This window comes from Impatiens glandulifera, chromosome 4 (genome assembly GCF_907164915.1).
Source record: "Impatiens glandulifera chromosome 4, dImpGla2.1, whole genome shotgun sequence".
Taxonomy (NCBI): domain Eukaryota; kingdom Viridiplantae; phylum Streptophyta; class Magnoliopsida; order Ericales; family Balsaminaceae; genus Impatiens; species Impatiens glandulifera.
This window is the reverse complement of record NC_061865.1, coordinates 11720429-11734726: the sequence shown is the minus strand read 5'-3', so window position 1 is coordinate 11734726 and position 14298 is coordinate 11720429. Positions and strand designations below refer to the sequence as shown.

General features: G+C 26.1%; 1 long non-coding RNA gene across 2 annotated transcripts; it reads right to left on the bottom strand.

Moving 5' to 3' along the window:
• Positions 1–2189: 2189 nt before the first annotated feature.
• LOC124937050 lies at positions 2190–5702 on the bottom strand. 2 transcript variants are annotated; one of them, XR_007099215.1, is made up of 8 exons: positions 5512–5702; positions 4604–4750; positions 4083–4239; positions 3850–3951; positions 3340–3372; positions 2949–3247; positions 2605–2727; positions 2190–2474 (listed from the first exon to the last, which is right to left on the bottom strand). It is a non-coding gene; the product is annotated as an uncharacterized LOC124937050 (long non-coding RNA). The 2 variants fall into 2 exon arrangements; XR_007099216.1 differs by lacking the exon at positions 4083–4239.
• Between the last annotated feature and the right edge of the window lie 8596 nt (positions 5703–14298).

The following is a 14298-nucleotide window of genomic DNA, read 5'->3' as shown; positions in this document are numbered from 1 at the left end:
AATTGAACTATTCAACTATTTTTTAAGTATTTTAAAATATATAAATATAATTAATATAATAAAATATAAATATTTATATTTTATTAAATTAAGACATATTTTAATATTTTATATATTTTAAACAATTATAATATAAAATAATAATATTTTATATTTTTAATTAAATAAATATATTAAAAATTAATTAATTAATTATATTTAATGATAAAAAAACTTAATAATTAAATAAAATAAAATAAGTAAAAAAAAAATATAAAAAAAAAGTAATATATAAATATGGTTGGAATAAATATGTAATTTTGAGAGGTGAGTGAGAGATGGGTCGGGAATGGAGATTTTAGAGAGCAGCTTTCCCTAAGTAGCCTCATTTTCAATTCAACTTCTAAAATTAGATTCATTTATTCAATCTTTCTCAAACTAGCCTCCTCTATTATTCTAACACAATGAAAAACTTTGAATATACAATAAAAAAAAATTTGTGAATTGACGATACAATACAAAGATTAAGAAAAGAAAACTTAATATATAAAATTTGAATGAAAAAATGATAATATAAGAACTATTATAAAGAAACCATAACAAATAATTGGTAAAAAATCAACTTATATTAATTCTTTATAAAGGTGATCATAATATTATATTATAAAAAATAATAATTAAATATATAATATATATTTAATAATAAGTTATTATATTAATAAAATAAAAATAAAAATAAATAAATAAATATATACTGAATTAACTCGATTTTTACCCTAGTTATTCAGTATAATATATAAATATATATATACTGAATAAGTTACTATATGTATAAATATATATACATATAATTTTTACACTAGTAAAAATATGCACTTTAGCGAGTAAACATAGCGATTGGTCTAAAACTCAATCGCTACTACATTAATAATAGCGATTGGATTTAGACCAATATCTACTACATTGACATAACGACGATTGATTATAAAACTAAACGCTATAAACCTAATTAAAAACCGCGAAAAAGAGGCGCCATATTTTACCAAGGGTTAGTAGCGATTGGATAAGTGACCAATCGCTATACCTTTAGCATAGTAGCGATTCGTTCCCTCACCAATTGCTTTTGCCTCGTTAAAAAAATATTCGTTAAAATAAATATTAGTCCAGAACCTTAATAAAAGGAAGATCATTTTACCTAATCTTCGCGGCCGTCTTCTCTCTTCCGCCTAATCTTCATCGTCGTCCTTTCTCTGTATATCCTTCTTCTTCTCCAACTGTAAATCCCATTTTCAATTGTTAGGGTTTCAATCAGCTGCTAGATTGTAGTCTAGAGAGAGAAGTAGTAATGGCGGATCACGAAGATAAGCGAGAAGCTTCACGGACACGATTCATCATCTTCATATTCAGACAACGATAAGCCATCATGGTCGCTGAAATCGAAGGTATTTCGCCTCTTTGGAGGGAGAAACTTTCAAATCTTGTTTATGAAATCTATTGTTTCTTTGTGAATCTGTGCAAGTTAAGCAGACGGATATGTTTTCTTTTTCTTTTTTGTTCTGTTCTTGACTTGGGGTTTTGTATTTGATTATTGAATTAGGTTTTGATTTGGAGGTGGTATCACACTACAACAAAAATGACTTTCGGCGACGCTTAAAAAGACTTCTGTCAACCTTTAAAAGCATTGCCAAAAACATTACCGACACTTATTCTTGCGTCGCCAGAAGCAGGGTGGGCGCAAGTTTTTACCATGCTTATTTAAGCGTCGGTACAAGCGTTGCCGAAAGACGAAAGTTTTAACAACGCTTATTTTAGAGTTGGCAACATTAAAAAACGTCGCTAAAAGTCTATTTTATTTTTAAACTATTTTTTTAAAATTTGTTTTTTTCTATTTTCATCTCTCATATCTCAAGTACCCGATGAACATAACCCTAAACCCTTAGGTGAACCCATATTCCAGCACATTACAACCTTAAAAACACTTCAGAAACTAATGAACTCTCTTATATTTTATATACCAAAAACTTCTTCTTTATCTCCGATGTGGAATAAATGTCATATTAACATAAAAAAAATTATGAAGTCTGATAAAACTCTGCACCACAAATCTCAATATTAATCCTCCATTTAACTTTATCTGGTATTTATCACCTATCAAAATTTTATATTAAACATGAAATCAAAATATGAAGTTGGATAAAACTCTCCATCACAAATCTCAATATCAATCTTACATTTCCCTTCATTTGATCTTCATCACATATGAGCAATCAGTGAATCATTTACAGCATTCATCGGTATATAAAAATAGAACTATAGAGAATGGAAAATAACTCAAAAAAGCAGCAACTAGAAGTAGTGCCATTCCTAGCAAGACAATCACAAAACACAGTAGCACAATAAGTAATGCACAAACCAACTGTCAAAATCACCTGAAATGAATCAGCAACTGATGTTAAGGCTGTCAAGGCACCTTCTTGTACCATTTGTTTACCAATCTGAACACACACAACAAGAGGGATTTGGTTCGGATTTGGTTCATTAACATTATGATCTGTATGTTTACATTATTCTAATTCATATTTGTCTGTATTAAATAATGATAAAATTAGTAACAGTATGTAATACCTGTATTCAGAAATACCTTCTAAAGTATAAGCAGTTTGCTGACCAACCAGTCTAAATATGGTGTCAAAATGTTCGGGGTACAATTCTAACTACAATTGAGCAGTGCTGAGGCAACATGTGTGCCTGTATAAAAAAAATAACAAGATATAGAATCTGGTAAATGTAAAATTAGATTAACACCTCAAAGAATTTCCCCAGCTCATAGAATCAACTACATCAGACCATCATCCAATGGATAAAAACTCATAAAAGAACTAATGCACAAAAGTCGCAAAGCAAATTTCATGCCAAAAAGTCACATAAATAGAAAGGCCAAAAGTTCAATGTCAAGATTAAATACAAACCTGTACACGAGGGTTCTGGAAATCATCCATTGCTGAAGCTAAAGCTGGTAGAACATCTTGGCGGTACTGAACTTGTTAGGAAACCATCCTCAACCTTAATCCCAGTAGTATGTCTTGATTGAAGACCCTCACAATTGTACAATTTCCCGCTCATTTCATGCAATTTTTTTAACATCATAAAAGATAGTTTTTGGAAATAATCTGTTTTTCTTATGAAATATTGACAAGCCTGAGATTACCTATGTAGATGTCATTATGTTTGGGTTCTGGCAGAGAATAGCTTGATGCAAGTTTTTGACCTGGTAACCAACCAATATATGGAGAAGCTATTAGAAAACTAACCCAAATCAATGAATTAATATATTTATATCAAGTTTTGAGAATTCATTACTTGTATTATGGCACTGAAGTGGACTACCCATCTCTGTAATGAAATCAAAAATCAAGAGTTGAATCACTAAAATAACTCCTAAGAAAGACAAATAATCTCACTTAAAGCACTAATGAAGACTAAAAGATCCTGAAAACCATACAAAAATGCAACACAAGAAAATGCAGCAAGTCACTATCAGAGAATAAGGATGAAAGCTGAATTGATTCTGTCATTTTGAAAGAAAAAAAAAACTGCTTGAGATATTTCAAAATGTTCCCATTTGGAACTACTAATTGTTTTTTATCTTAAAACAATTTTTTTTCTCAAAATTTTACCAAGATAACTTTCAGACCAGTAAATGAAACCAGAAGATACAAGAAGCAAAGTGAACACAACACTTGTAGGTTTCATTGCTGATATGTAATTATATTCTCCAATTTCATGGCTAATCTTATCTTGTATCTCCGTCTTAAGATAAATAAACACTAAATAAACACCATAACCCAAGAAATCAAGTTACAGACTTACTTGGATTACATAATCTTGCTTGTCTGATTTAGAGAATGTTTTGAGAATCCCAAGGAGAAAATGAGTAAAATAGCCCATCTAGTAAACCAAAAGAGATCCAACCTGTAATATGATAAATTAAATATTTATTTCTCTAATGTTCTTTTTACTCGGATAACCTAACTTTTAATAATATACATGAAACTTTTTAAATTATTTAAAACTAATAATGGAAGAAGGTGGTGGATATTCACCAATGGAATCAACTTCATCAATGGAATCAACTGTTAGGAGCAAAGTCTGCAGAACTTAATGGACCAACATTCTTTTGCTAGAGAATTGTTCCATTGTATGCATCAATTGGCAGTACAAAAGCCTTTGAAGGGAAAGTAATGTACAAACAGTCGTTTCCTGGAGTAACGGTGAATAATTTATCAACTAAGCTTAAATCTTGAACCCATTTGAAATATACATGAAATTTTTTATATTATGAAAAAAAGGGAATTGATTTGGGTCATTAATCCCATAGACAAATATACAGACTCACCATTCCGTTCTTTCTACTGAAATAAACAACAAAGAAGTATCACCATAACATCTTATCAAGTTATTTGCACTAAATAAATACATTACTTAAGAAATCCAATAAAAACAAACAATATTTGAAGTCAGCTTTTGTTTTCTCTATGAACATCATCAAATAGACAATTGCAAGAAACCTGCAAACTTAGTAATACAGATGAAAACAATTTGTTAGAAAAACTCAGAAACATACCTTGGAAAGTAGCAACTTCCACGACCCGCAGATCAAGGCAAGCCTTAATGGACAACGCTGTGCACATTTGATTCCATACCGAGGCCGAGTTCTAAAAACGTCGTTAGAAAGGCATTTTGTTGCTTCACATTCAATCGAAATGTTGTCCTAAATTAAGAAGACATCTCTTAATTCTTTATTTCTAATTTGACTTTTTCATCGTTTCAAATTAATGATCAAATTATAAATGAAAGATTCAATACATACTAATAAAAGATAATTCTGATATGGAGGTCTTATATGAAACATCATGTTCATTTCAGAATTTAGGTTAACATCTTGAACTACAATCTACAATCTACAAAATATAGTTCCTAAAATCGTTTTCAAAGCCATACTTTCCAGATTGCATACTTCGACATATTACTTTCAAAATAGTGTTGGATCAAAAGTTTAGAATATGTCTAACTCGTGATTTGGTTCAGCAACATTCTGGTGTAGTTTTAAAAATAAACTAATGACCTTAAAAATGCACTAATTTGGCTTACTAGTTTATGTATCTTTCTTTAGTCTATTCAAGCAATATCTATTTCAGAATGCATTATACAAGATAAACAGCTTGTTAACATTAACTAAAAACGAAGATATTAAGATCATTTTATCAAATTCAAGCCTTCTAAAGTGAAATATAAGATTAGCTTTAGCTCACATAATCATCAAGGTCTGATTCTCAATTTTAACTAGAGAAAAAGGAAAGTCCCTATGGTCATTCCACAATATCAATATTCTAAGAAAATCACTAAAGGAGAGGACTCGCCTCAAGTAAAAAAGCGAATCCAAGCATGAAACAAAGAGGCACAATGAAAAAACTCATACAGATCTAAGAGAAAACAAACGGATGATGAGACTATGATATACGAAAACTTTACCATCTATATCTTTATCGAAGAGACTGTAGGCTTCCTTGAATTCAGAAATATGGTCATCGGTGAGCTGATATGCTATTTCAACTGACTTTGGAGAGGGAGAGAGCAAGAACAATCGTGGGGAAGAAGAGATTCTGAGATGAACTACGATTTTTTTCTAACCTAACAAAAAAATTTTTTTTGTCATCAGTGAGCTGATCTGCCAAGTTTGGAATATGTTCCCATTTGGAACTATTGTTAGGTTAGAAAATAAGAGTTAGAGGTAGCCTCATTGATTAGGTTAGAAAAATAGTTGTATTGGGCTTTTTATTTTATTTTTTGTATGTATACTGATTTTTAATAAAAACAAAAAAAATAATAGTATTGGACTTTTTCGATTACTAATAAAAACCGGTATTGGGCTAGAAATTTTATATGTATACTAAATCCTAATTTTAAAAAAATATATAAGTTAAAATTTTATATTTAAATATAATATAATGTTTAATTTTATTATATTTTACTTTAAATTAAAATAAATTTAAATAATAATTCAATAAAAGAAATAATAATAAAAATAAATAATATTGTAAAATTATTTAAAAATTATGTCATATAAAAAATAATAATAAAAAAATTTTAATGTTAATAAAATTTTAAGTCAAATTTAATTTAAAGAAAAAGAAAATATTTATAAAGTTTAAAATGAAAACATAAAAAATATTAAAATTTAGAATAGTTAAATTATAAGTTTTTTTATAAAAATAAAATAAAGGTGGTAGTATATATATAAAGGTTTGGAAAAGTTTTTTTTTTTTACTCACGCTTAATATGCGTTGGCATATAAGCGTCGCTGAAAGTATATTTTGTTGTAGTGTCAATGAACGATTAGCCGCCGCAGATGATGATGAATCCACCTCAGGTAACAAACGTAACTTTGTTTTTGTTGTTGTTGAAATCGGAGGTTGAGTTTCACGAGGATATTCGTATTGAAGAATTAGCTGAGAAACAACAAATTGAAATGAACGATGAATCTGAAAAAGAAAGTAGAGAAGTAGAAATTGGTATGAACAAGGAAGATGGGCAAGAAAACAGTTCAAAAGAAGTTGATGTTGCTAATATGATGAAGATGGACGAAGAACAAGGCTAAGAAGAGGAGGAGAAGAAGGATACTGAAAAATAATTAGTGACTTTTTATAAATTAGATAGTCTTTTAAATTAATTATTTTTAATTAATTTAAATACAAATTTTTATAATTAATCTGAAAGATTATTTTAAACTTGATCAAAAATTAATTATAGTTATAAATTAATTATAATTATGATTAATTTATAAGTGTTAGGATATATTTTTATAAATCTTTTAAAATAATATATTATTAAAAAATTCAAGACATGTAATTTGTTATTAAAATTTATATAAATTCGGTCTTTTTCCTAGGTTTTCCGATGATTATAATAAGATATTTATTTCTTTTCCAAAACAAATTAAAGTTATAATACACTTTTTTTTTTTTTTACTTTCTTTATAATTAATAAAATAATACTATATATGGTAAAATCTTATGATATATAGTTATAGAAAAAATATAATTTAAGTCATTTAAATTGTGTAAATTATATAAAAAAACAATTGTTTAGAAATGATAAAAATTGATTTATTTAATATCTTAATATTTATATATATATATATATATATATATATATATATATATATATATATATATATATATATATATATATATAATTAAAGTTTATCTTTTTAATACTCATCTTTTTATTTTCATATGCTATTAGTGTCATTCAAATTATTATTTATTTTTATTAAAACTCATTTATAATATATTTTAGTTAATTTATTTTAATGAACAAATCTTAACTATTCATAAGTTAATATATTTTTATTTGATATTAATTATAAAAATAAGTTTTATAAGAATAAAATAATTAAATTTATAACTATTTAGTGAGCACATATAAGGATAAGATAAAACTAATGTTATTAATCGATAAAGTTATTTAGTGAATATAAAGAAAAATTATAACATTAATATATACTATTAGGTGGAAACATTAAATTTATTAGTCACATTATAATTAACTTATGACTATAAAATAAAATAATAAGATAAAAATATATAATATTTGAATAATTTAATCTATTATATTTATTCTGTATTTTTATTAAATAATTAATTATTTTTAGATTTGTTTTTCCTTGTTATCGAAAACCAACTAAAGTTGTTTTTTTTTATAGAGAGATTCCATCTCATACAATAAAAAAATGTATGCAACCAGAACAAGAACCAACTCGCCCAATTGGCCTCCTTGAATTTGTTCCAAGTCCGTACAACCATCGAGTTTATTTTTCTTAGACCTGTTTGTTTTTAGTTTTTGTAATATTTTATTTATGTTGTGTATTTTAATTATTAAATTTTCTAATTATTTTTTAAAATTATAAAAGTAATATATAAAACACTTGAAAATAATATTTTTAAAAAATTACAAAAAAAAATTACAATAACACAATTAATTAGTGTTACTTGATAAACGATTGACCGTCTATATGGTCAATACTAAGATTAACACCTTCAGATCTCCCAGGAGAAGAACTCGAAGTCGCAGAATTGGAAGAGGAAGGAGAGTGGACCCTAAGGTTCGATGGTTTAGCTTACAACTCTCCTAAATCCAAGGAAGGAGGAGTCAGAATACTAAGATTAACACGGTAGGACAATTTTAAATAGAATTAAAAAATAATATTTTCTAAAAGGCCAACATATAATATCAGAAATCATTTAACTTGACGAGCGTGTGAAATATAGTGTCGACGTCATGTTTCACATGTAACCAAACACTTGTTTGAGCCCACAAAATAGAATATATATTTTGGTGTCTTTACACAAAAACTTATATTTTCATAATTTTTTATGAAAAATTAGTTGACGATTATTTGTAGTGATATTTATTCTAAAAATTATATTTATTTACATATTATTTTGTTTATCAAAAACATCACAAAAATCATTATTTTGATGGAATCCTTTTTATCACGGGATTATGAAATTAGTTAGGGTTATCTGATAAATGGTCGACTATCTATATGAAAATCAAACTTAACACTAGAATTAGCATAGTGTGACGATTTTAACCAAATTTAAAAAATGCATAAAAAGTAAAGTGTAAAAAATAATATTTTCTAAAAGGCCATGAAAATAGTACTAGAACCCATCAAACTAGTCTACATATATGATACAGCGCCAATGCTTTTTTTCACATGTAACTTAGCATCAAGCCCACAAAATAGAATCTATAATTTTGATGTCATTATACTAAAACCTTTTGTTTTCATAATTTTGCGAGAAAAATTGGGTAGCAACTCTTTGTCGTGAGATTTATTCTAAAAATTGAATAAAGCTAAAATATATATGTCAACTTACCGCACATTCCCAATTTTGGTTAGGATTCAACGGTAAGAGTTTGACTATAAAGTTTAATTTATTTATTAAATAAAAAAATTCAAAAAATAACAAATTTTTCTTTGAGCGACATATTCGATCTTATAAAAACAGGTTTATTTTATAAAAAAAGTTATTAAGAAAATAAATATATTGATTTGGTATTTTTATTAATAATTTAAATAATATATTTAATTACTTAAAATTAATCTCAAATAAATCTATTTAATTTTGACAACAAAATGATCTTTAAAGTTCAAACTAACATGTCTATTCTTACATTAAGTCTTCCACTAAATAATTTTATAAAGTTTTGAAAAAAAACGAACTTATAAATTAATATTAATGTTGAAGTCTTTTCAGTATAATTTAATCTTAGATGAGGTATTTTAGTTGATTTATTTGGAAGAAACAGAATAACTTAGTGTTTCATTACAATTAATCGTGTGCAATTAGAGTTGTAAAAGAAAGTAAGAGCATGTAATCAAATTTATTTTTCAACATTTAGAGAGATTTTGTTTAGTAGAAGGCTCCTCCTCAAAATTTAATAAAAGATAATATAGACATGACATTAGATCAACTAAGCGGAAGGGAGTTAATAACATTTTTTGGCAAAAATTATTTGTGTAAACTTTTGTTTTATAAATGAAAGAACGGTAGAGAATAAAGAACATAAAATTCAACTAGTTTCATAATAAAACAAATTATAAAAATGGGGTGCAATTCTATAAAAAAAATAAGAAGTGTTGAATTATTAAGAGTAGAAATTCAACGTCTATTTAAAATTTGTATAACTAAAATTCAATTTGTATCGCCTGAAACTACAAATTTAATAGAAAAAATGGTTTGTCGAGAATATTTAGATCATTTTAATTCTAATTTTTTTTAATTCCTCATCATTAATATTTTGAAACGATTCACTATATAATAATAGTAATAATAATTATAATAATGCTTAAATTCAAAGTGCATATTTGGATTATCTGATCAAGAGTTGTGGTTAATTTAGATATGTATGTGAGAGTAATGGATACTTGGGTCGGGTCGTGGGTTGACCTCACTCATAAACTTAAAAAAAATAAATTAAAATATGATATACACAAGTTTCAAACTTGTAATCTCAATATATAAGTTCAACATTTTAAATTTAAAATCGACTAGGTTAATAACCCTTCATATTTTAAATTCAAATTCAAAATAGACGAATGCATGATATTTTTAACCATATAATTTCAACATTTTATACAACTAAACTAATAATATTTTTAATTCGTTTATATAATTAAATTATATATATATAACCTCCCATATACATAATTGTTAGTTATATCAATTATATATTCATATATAAAATTATAAAAGAGAAATCAATAATCTAAGTAGTATAATGGTTAAGTATTCATAATTATAATAAAGATTTAGGGTTCGAATCTCATCTGGTGAGCTGATAATAGTCCGTAAAGAGAAGATGGTTAGATAATAAATAATATGTTGATTGACGGAAGCAAGTTAATAAGTATCTGAGATTAAGATTGTTGGTTGGCCGAAGTGAATTGATAAAGGTCGATAAAAAAAAGATGGTTATTTAATAAGGAATATATTGGTTGACGAAAGTGTGTTAGTAAAAGAACTATTATATGATTATAATAATTTTCCTTGTTTTATTTTTAACCATAAAATGAACCAAAATCTCGCTAGTTTTATATAATTATTCGTTGAAAAAAAAAAATCAAAGTTGACAATCTAATTTTGGAATAATATAATTAATAGAAAGAAAGAACCTTTTTGTTTTGTTTGTGAGGACAAAAATGAACAAAAGTTCTTCCTTTTAGAACCCCAATCAATATCTTTATAATCATATTTTAAGTTTTAATCCACTCTAGCAACGCCATCAATATACAAATGAAAGATGCCCTCATTTACTACTTGTCTTCAAGTGTGGTGCCTTAATGGATTCATGTAGTGCTTCTTGTACAAGTAAAATGGAATGTAAACCCTAAAATCTTATTTTAAGTGAAGTAACTTGTTTGGTTGGGATTATTTACAATTTTTTAATTTAATTTATTTTTTTTTATCATGTTTGAAAATATTAAATTACACAAATTAAAAAAAAATTATTATGAAATTTATTAATTTAAACCATATTCAAAAATTATCTTAATTAGAAGTTTAAGAATAGAATAATTGTAGTCTTTTAATTTATAAAAGTTTTTAATAAAATTTGAATAATATATTTTTAATTTTGTAATTAGTAACACAAATACAACCAATTCTATTAACATAGCATGAGTGTATTATAAATATTAAAATATGATATTATATTTATCTTAAAAAATATAATTATCATTAGGAAATTTAAATATTTTAAAATAAATATAAATATTTAAAAAAAGTGATTTTAATCAAATAATATATCAAGTTTTATACTTAGGACTTGTTCGGATTTAAAAAAAAAACATAGAGTCAGAAAAAATAATAATTGTTAATTATTTCGAGTAGTGATAATTATTTTTGGTAAAAATAATTAATGAGTATATTTTAATTAGTATTTTAATTAATGAAATTAATGATGTGATTGTTAATAAGTGATTAATTGAAAATTTAATTTATTTATTTTTTTTAAACCCAAAGAGGAACAAAGCCTTATGTGTATCAATTAATAAATAAATAAAAATAATTTTAAATATGTTCATAAAGTTAAATTTAATTTTTATTACTTATTTATAATTGCATTAAAATAAATATATTTTATTATATTTTATAATAAAAAATAATTATAAAAATTTATCTTTAAATTAATATTTTTACATTTATTTATAGTTTATCTTTTTATATTTATATATTTATATATTTTTACATATTTATAAATATAATAAATTACTTTATATATTTAATTATAATTTATTATTTCATAATGCTTTTACATTTTTTTCACATATTTCTATTTTGGTTCCATTTATTAAAAATATATATATAATATAATGAAAAAATAAAATAAATATATTAATAATAAGAAAGAAAATATAAAAATATATGATAAGATAAAATTAAATATATATAAATAAATAAATAAACAAGACAAGTTATATATTTTATGTCAATTAAGCATACTAAGTTAATAATATTTTTTATAAATAACAAATTATTATATATTATATAAATTTTCATTTATAGTAAAAATAAGTTAAAAATTAAAAATAAAAAATAGAAATATATATAAAGAAATAACTCTTTCCTTTTTCAATTTTTTTCAACAATTAGATCACATGTGATTGTATAATTAAATTTAAAATTATATATATATATATAATGATCGGCACAACACATCGACACGATCAGAATGTTTGTCGCGCGAAATTCGGTCGGTTTATTTGGTAGTCGGTTACGGAAACGTGGTCGAAGTCACGATCGTTAGCACGTTTGGCACGTTTGGCACATCGGGGAAATTGTCTAAGGTTATAAGTTGCGAAATCAAGAAACATCGGTTAGGGTTTGAACAAGGTCAGGAAAAGGGTCGCAAAGTCTTTGTCTGTGATTGTTTGAGGTTGGTTGCATTTCGGTTCCTGGTCTGCTCCACATGGTATTCAAGTATTTTGTATTGCTTTGTTCTGTATTTTCTATATCTGTTGCATAATTATGTTCTTCTACAATAATGGGAAAAAGAAAAGCAACAAGACAAAGAAAGTTCAAGAATTTGATCTTGAAGGTACAAAGGATGCTGCTGAATCTGAAATCGGTAGGAAAGCAAAGGAAAATGTACAAGAAACTATATAGGAAAACAATAAAGATAAAAAACAGTTAATGTTCAAAGTTCTAGTGAAGCTTGAGCAGGAAAACATGAGAAAAATGAGGGAATATGTAGGATTGGGTATAACGAAAGAGCAAATCTCTACGGGCTTAAAAATCAAATCACAAAGTTATTGATACATGCAAATAAATGAGATATTACGCTCAATAAAGATAAAATTCAGCAAACCAATACCCAATTGAAAGTACACTACCTTTAGGATTGGAATTTACTGAAGAAGAAATAATATGAAAAGATAGTTAACTGGTCTATTGAAACAATGAGGGAGTTGATGAACTCCCCAAAATTAAAAACCTATACTATCAGGAGCAATTCCATCTAGAAGGTAAATGAAGTTTAGAAAAAGAATGCAGAGGATTATGCATACAAAGATTAAATGTACTTGGGTGAGTTTAAAACAAAAGTCAAGATTCTCAACTCTCCTTTTGAATTTAAATTTCTCACTGAAGTGAAGGAGAAATGAATCAAAGAATGGGAAAATGTAGTTTTTGGGAACTACATAAAAATAATAATGTATCTTTCCTAGTCACCAAGGAAACATTAATGAAATAATGGGAGCAGAAGGGACTAAAGAAGGTTTCTGTAAACATTCATGATCTTTATTTTATGCAATTCAAAAAGGAAACAAACTTTTTTGATATTCTGAAAATTGGGCATAATTATATTAGATCAAACTATATAAAGTTGGAGAGATGGTCTAAAGAATTGAGCATTCTAAGTAAGCCAAAGGAAACAACCAAATTATGGTCCAAGCTTAAGAACATCCCAACACACATGTATAATATAGAAACTCAAAGTTATTTTGCTAGTCTATTGGGGAAACGATTATATATGGACTCAATTATAGAGGGATAATAACACCTTACTTTTTCTAGAATAAGCATTGAATTACATCCTCAAAGTACACTGCCAAAGAATATGATAATTGTTGATAGGAAGGGAAAACACACAGTCATAGAAATCTCATATGAATGGAGGCCAAACAAGTGTGCTTTCTGTAATACTTTTCAATATGTTAGTACTAAATGTGCAAAAGCAATTGAGAAAGAGAAAAAAATCATGAAAGTGAAAAACAGGAAAATGAAATAGAAGAATTAAGAATGAAAAAGCATATTGTGGAAGTCAATGACAGTGATAAAAAAGACAAAAATAAGAAAAATGCAAAAGAAGAAAGCAAAGAAGATTCAAAGAAGTAAGAAAATAATAAAATTGAAGAAGCAGAGGATCTTGAAGAAGTTCAATCTAAAGAAAGAAGAACAGTCAAAAGAAAAAAGCAAAGAAATGAGAGAGGAGAAGAGTGAGGAGGAAACAAGGGTTGTTGATCCTTAAACCCGCAAAACTAAAGTAGAGAAAAATATTGATAAAAACTCTGAAATTATGAAAAGAATTCCCTTTATCAAATCAGTACAAGTTCATACGGAGATAGGCTAAACAATGAGAGTAGACATGCATCATCATCTGCTACAATTCAATCATCTTTCGTGAGTTATGAGCGAGAAAGAGGGGGTGGAAGAAAGCAATATGGCATACAAGTCGAACATGGAAATA